The sequence below is a fragment of the Raphanus sativus genome, unplaced genomic scaffold (genome assembly GCF_000801105.2).
Source record: "Raphanus sativus cultivar WK10039 unplaced genomic scaffold, ASM80110v3 Scaffold0276, whole genome shotgun sequence".
NCBI lineage: Eukaryota > Viridiplantae > Streptophyta > Magnoliopsida > Brassicales > Brassicaceae > Raphanus > Raphanus sativus.
This window is the reverse complement of record NW_026615596.1, coordinates 1-5977: the sequence shown is the minus strand read 5'-3', so window position 1 is coordinate 5977 and position 5977 is coordinate 1. Positions and strand designations below refer to the sequence as shown.

Below are 5977 nucleotides of genomic sequence, written 5' to 3'. Positions count from 1 at the left end.
AGGGAAGAAGAGCAACAGGCTCACATTCAGAGGTTGGGTTTTGATATGGAGAACCTGCCTCAAGATAGAGCTGCTGAAGATGGTCAAGGAGCTGCCAACCTTGGACCAAGACATCCACAGCGCCAAGCTAGAGCAATTGGTGCCCATGATCAGCCTAACATCCATGGAAATAGGGCTGGCATTAGAGCACCAGCTGTGGAGAACAACAACTTTGAGATCAAGTCAAGCTTGATCAACATGATCCAAAGCAACAAGTACCATGGGCTTGCTTTGGAAGATCCTCTAGATCACTTGGACAACTTTGATCGGTTGTGTGGCACCATCAAGATTAATGGTGTTTCTGAAGATGCATTAAAGCTTAGGCTGTTTCCATTCTCTTTGGGAGATAAAGCTCACACATGGGAGAAGGGTCTCTCAAGAGATAGCATCCGGACATGGGATGAGTGCAAAGAAGCCTTCCTCACCAAGTTCTTCTCTAACTCAAGAACTGCAAAGCTTAGGAATGAGATTTCAGGATTTCAACAAAAGAATCTTGAAGGTTTTAGTGAAGCATGGGAACGATTCAACAGCTACATTGCTCAGTGTCCTCATCATGGTTTCAGCAAGGAGAGCTTGCTTAGCACTTTCTACAGGGGAGTTCTACCATCTTGCAGAAACAGGCTTGACACAGCTAGCAATGGTTTCTTCTTGGGCAGAACCGAGCAAGATGCAGAGGAACTGGTGGAGAACATGGCAAAGAGTGATTCAGTCTACAATGAGGAGAATGATAGAGCCAACAGAGGAGATGATCAGCAAACAAGGAAAGACATCAAGTCCTTGCAAGAAAAGTTAGACTTGGTTCTTTCAAACCAAGCTAAGAAGGAGCAGGTTAGCTTTGTTGGTGATCCTAGTCAAGAGGTCCCTCCTAAGGTGAATGAGGTTGATGGTTTGGAAGGGCAAGAGGAGCTTTGCTTCATCAACAACAATGGTACTTGGTACAAAAAGGAACCTAACTTTCAGTACAACAAATACCAGCCTAGGCAAAACACACCTCCTAGTTTTGGGAACAACAACAATCAGTCCAATCAAGCTCAAGGAAACTCTTCTCAAGCTACAGCTCCTGATTCAAGTATGGAGTCAATGTTCAAGCAGATAATGGATGCTCAGTCTAGATTAGCAAAGGACATTGGTCATGAGTTCCAAACCGTGCACTCCAAGATTGATACTAGCTATACCGAGCTGAACAACAAGTTCCTACTACTTGCCTCTCGCTTTAATGCTTTGGAGAGTCAGGTCGCCTCTATGCCATCATCTTCCAAGAGCCCAATGGGATCACTACTAGGGAAACCAGATAAGAATCCCAAGGAGTCTTGCAATGTTGTCATCTCTACTACTTATTCAAAGATTGAGCTGAGTGATCATGAGAAAGAGGTGGATGAGATTGAAAGACTTTTGCATGGAACAGAGATTGTAGCAACAGCTGAAGCACATATGGTGGATAAGGTTATGGAAAGGGTTCAGGTGCAAGTTGAAAGGAAAGTTGAAGCAACAAATCTGCAGAGAGCTGAGCCTAGGGCTGAGAAACAAGTTGAGAGGAGAGCTGACAACAAGCTGAAAGAGGTTAAGCTAGAAGAAGCCACTGAGGTTGAGCTGTCACCATATGAGGTCCCACTCCCATTTCCACAAAGGGTTCTCACCAAAGCTCAGAAGAAGGTTATCTCTAAGTTCAGGAAGGACCTAAGTGATGTTGGCGTCAAGCTTCCAGAGATCTCGGGTATGCGTGAGGCTCATGTCCAAATGCTGCTCATCCAGGACATTCTCACTCACAAAGAAGAAGTAGCAGAGCTCCTGAACATCTCAACACTGCAGCTTGACCCACCAGTCCCTCCAAAGTCTCTTCCTAAGCTTGGACACCAAGGGATGTTCACTTTACCTTGCTCCCTTGGTCAGCTCACTCTTAAAGATGCTCTTGTTGATTCTGGTGCTAGTGTGAATGTAATCTCAATGGAGATGGTGAAGAGTATAGGGATTGAGAGTATGGAACCAGACAAGTCTTCACTACAGTTTGGGGATTCCTCTTCTACAACCCCACTTGGTATCATTAAAGACTTCCCTTTGAAGATTGGAGCATGCACCATTCCCATTGACCTCACTGTCCTTAACATGGCGACTGGGAAGAGAGTTCCTTTGGTCTTGGGCACACCTTTCCTCACAACAGTTGGAGCTTGCATTGACTTTCCCAACAAGAAGGTCACTCTTATGAATGTGAACAAAACTGTCTCCTACCCATTACAACCTCCATTGGATGCTGGCTATTGTGGGACAATCACTTTTGGCCAAGAAGCTGATAAGAAGCCCCAAGATGAAGTTGTTGTTTGTGAGACAAAAGGTCTCAATGGAGAGACTTCTCAAGAGTTGTGTGTTGAGCACTTGGAAAGTGCTAAAAAGGAAGGGATGAGTGGAACCTCAAAGGCCACTCATGGCAAGAAGAAGTTGCTGCAAGAAACTCATCCTCCATCTCTTGATATGATCTCACACACTCTCACTCTCCATCCAATGAAGCTCAAGGATGGTGTCATTGAGTACAAGCTCAAGTGTAAGGGCAAGTCAAGGCCATTCTCTAGTGCAAAAGCCATCATCACCCCTCAGCTCCAAGATGATCCAGTCAAGCTTCAAGAACTCCACTCTCAGGTCCTCACCATCACTCTTGAAGGTGGGAAGGACCCTCCTTCTCACTAACCAAAAGAAGGAAAGTCAAGCTAGAGACTTAAAACAAGCTCACTTGGGAGGAAGTCCCATGACTATCCATGTACATATGTCTTTTGGATTTTCATTTAAAGACCCATGGAAGAAGGAGGGCGACCAGACTCAACTCCAAGGCATCAGCCTCTTCTCACGCTCCATAGAGGTACTCCACCACCTTCCATTGTATATACCATTTCATATTGCATTTAGATTTTCCCTTAGTCATCTCTCTCCACTTTTCACACAAGAGACTGTGTGAATTAAGTGTGGGGGAGGTGCAAGTTGCTGATGTTCTTGTGTTTTCCTGTCATTTAGCATGCATTGTATATAGTTATTGCATAGAAAACCCATAAAAATTTGAAAATTTTGAAAAACACAAAAAGAAGCATTTAGTTGCATCATTTGCATTTTAGGATTGAGTCTAGAAGCATTCATATAGGTTGCATTCATGCATAAGGGGATGACTTTACCTTGTAAATATGCTCATGCTAAGTTCTCATTTTGGCAACCTTTGTAATCATGACAATTAGATTGAGCATTCTCTTGATAGCTTGTAGACTTTGTGCCTTGAATTCTCTTCTTGAAACTCATTGGATTGTTTGAAACTCTCTCTTTGACTCCTGTCTTATTTAAACTCAATTTCTCTTGCTTATGGTCCTTTGTGTGCTGAGTCATGGCTTATACACACTTGAATTGTCTCATCCTTTTTGACCGATCTTTTTGACAATTTCAAGTGGTACTCCATACCTTGAACCCAAGCTTTCTTTCAACCCATCATTGATTGTTGAGTGAGGCCTTTTTAGAAAGCTTTGCATGAGCATAATGTTGAGAGTATCGGGATCGACAATGCTTAGTCTCCATTCTAGCTAGATTAGACACACCTTTGTCTAGCATTTAGGATTGAGTGGTGAGTGTTGTTGAGTTTGACTTTGGGAGTATGGTTTGGTCAAGAAAGAAAAGTTTAGACTTTTAGAACTCTAGAGTAAAATCTAAGTCTCAAGGGATAGTAAAGTATGATCTTTGGCTCTTGTATTGAATGTCTTGGCCCCAAAAAATAAAAATAAAATAAAATAAAATAAAATAAAATGAAAAATTAAAAAAAAAATGTGAAAAAGGGGGCTAGCAAAGTTTAGAAAGAGCTAAGTTGAATCTAAAAGTGTAAATAAAAAAAACCCTTGATTGACTCCATAAGAGAAAAGAATTATATTTAAAGAAGTGTTTTGAGTTCTTTGGGATATCTTGGTGAGTGATGAGAGTTGGGTTTTGGCATTTGAATTTGAAGTTTGAACTTGTATATGTATGGGGAAGGGTAGAACAATGGAGATTGAGCATTGTATGCATGAGTTGATCCCTTTCTTAGATATATTATGTGCATTACCAAAGCTACTTTGTTTTGAGAGTAAACAACCTTTAAAGATTGTTTTGAACTTCTTATTTCATCATTGAACAAAAACATTTCCTTTCCAAACCAAATGACTTGGACCTTTTGACCATTTGCAAGATTTTCTATTGATTTTGCTTAATGATTGCTAGAGAGTTGTTGGATTTGGGTTTGTTGAATAGGCCTAGAGAAGTTAGAGAAGAATGGAAGTTTTGCTCTAGCTAGTTGTTATGATTATGCAAGGTTGTTAGGATGAGAGCTAAGAAGAGCGAATTCTTGGTTATGAAATCCCTGTTTTCAAACCTCTCCTCCTTGGTTCTTGAAAGTTTACTTGAGGAAAAGTAAAGGACTAGTGTGGGAGACTTGATATCTTGCATATTTACATGTTTTTAGCCTTCATATCTTGTGCATTTTGATCATATAGCTTAGAACTTAGTGTCTTTAGGATCCATATTGCATACATATGTCCCTATCAGGTGTTGGAGCATACTATGAGGTGATATGAAGTGTTTGAGAGTTTAAAAATCCAAAGAAGATGAAAAATGATGTTCAGCCAAGCAAATACTCACTTTGGACACGACTGGACCGGAATGGTCAAGACCGGAGTGATGAACCCGGGCGTGGAAGAAGCTGTGGGCGAAGACCGGGAAGGACTGGACCGGGAAGAGTAACCCGGGCGTGCAGGCCTGGACCGGAATGCCTGGACCGGGGAGAGTAACCCGGGCGTGCAGGACTGGACTGGAATGCCTGGACCGGGAAGAGTAACCCGGGCGACTGCTGGACCGGTTTGCTCAGACCGGGCCGGTTCGACCCAACTCGACCTTGGGTCATTTTTATCACATTTTGAAGACCAAAATTAGCCTTATCCAAGGGGCACTCTAGTCTTTTATCCTATGTATCTTTCTTTACCCTAAACCTAAGTATAAATACTTTGTAATCTCCATTTTGGAGAGATGATCTTATTTTTTCTCTTAAGAATCACAAAACCTCTTTTGGGTGAAAGTTCTTCCCTTTTGTTCTTGTGTTCTGAAGTGTTTATAATTTCATTTCTTGCTTTCTTAAACATGATTAAGCTTGGAAACCTCATGGGTTCAAGAGTAATCATGGTGATTAGTGAGTAATCCACTTTTGGATTCATGGGTTAGGGAGATTAAGGGTGATTAGGCTTGATCTAGGGTGTTTAGGTGTAGATCCTTCTTAATCCTTGCTAGTAGAGTGTTTTTAATGCTTCTTTAGAGCTGGCCTCTCTAAAGTTGAGTTCTAGACATTTCCCACCCACAAGGTGTTCGATGAAATGTCTGAACCAACTCTCCTAAGCTTTTAACATACTCTACCAAAGAGATTTGTTGTTAAAGGTGTTAAGATGGCTATTAGACTTGTCATTAATGATTGCTTCCTAAACATTCAACCAAAGAGATTTGATGCTTGAGTTTTGGAAGCAAATGAGCATTCATCTAGAGATAGAGTTTGTTTAGTCTTGTGTCTAGGTCTAAGGTAGATAGATTGATTGAAAGCTGACACCTTAGTTTGAGTTTGATCACCCAAGGTCTAAGTCCCTTATCCCATGAGTCCTCTCATCTCATAATCAAAGAAAGTTTCTATCTTTATTGCTTTTTAGTATTGTTCTTAGCATAAAAACCATTCACTCAATCATTAGACTTAGATTAAGTATAGACTTGTATTCTCTTTGCTTTAAAATGAACTAGGAATGGATTGACATCTGAAGTACTACTTTGATTTGCATAATTGGACCCTTGAAAAGTCCTCTTATCAGGAACCCCTCTTAAGGGGCCAAAAACGATCCAAGTCTCCAAGACTTGTCACGAAATCAGAAATCTAATTCGGAGGACTCACTAAACCTTTTAATTAGTA

At 41.2% G+C, this 5977-nt stretch overlaps 1 non-coding gene across 1 annotated transcript; it reads right to left on the bottom strand.

Moving 5' to 3' along the window:
• Positions 1-492: 492 nt before the first annotated feature.
• On the bottom strand, positions 493-599 carry LOC130501754 (small nucleolar RNA R71). The gene has a single exon (XR_008939869.1). It is a non-coding gene; the product is annotated as a small nucleolar RNA R71 (small nucleolar RNA).
• Between the last annotated feature and the right edge of the window lie 5378 nt (positions 600-5977).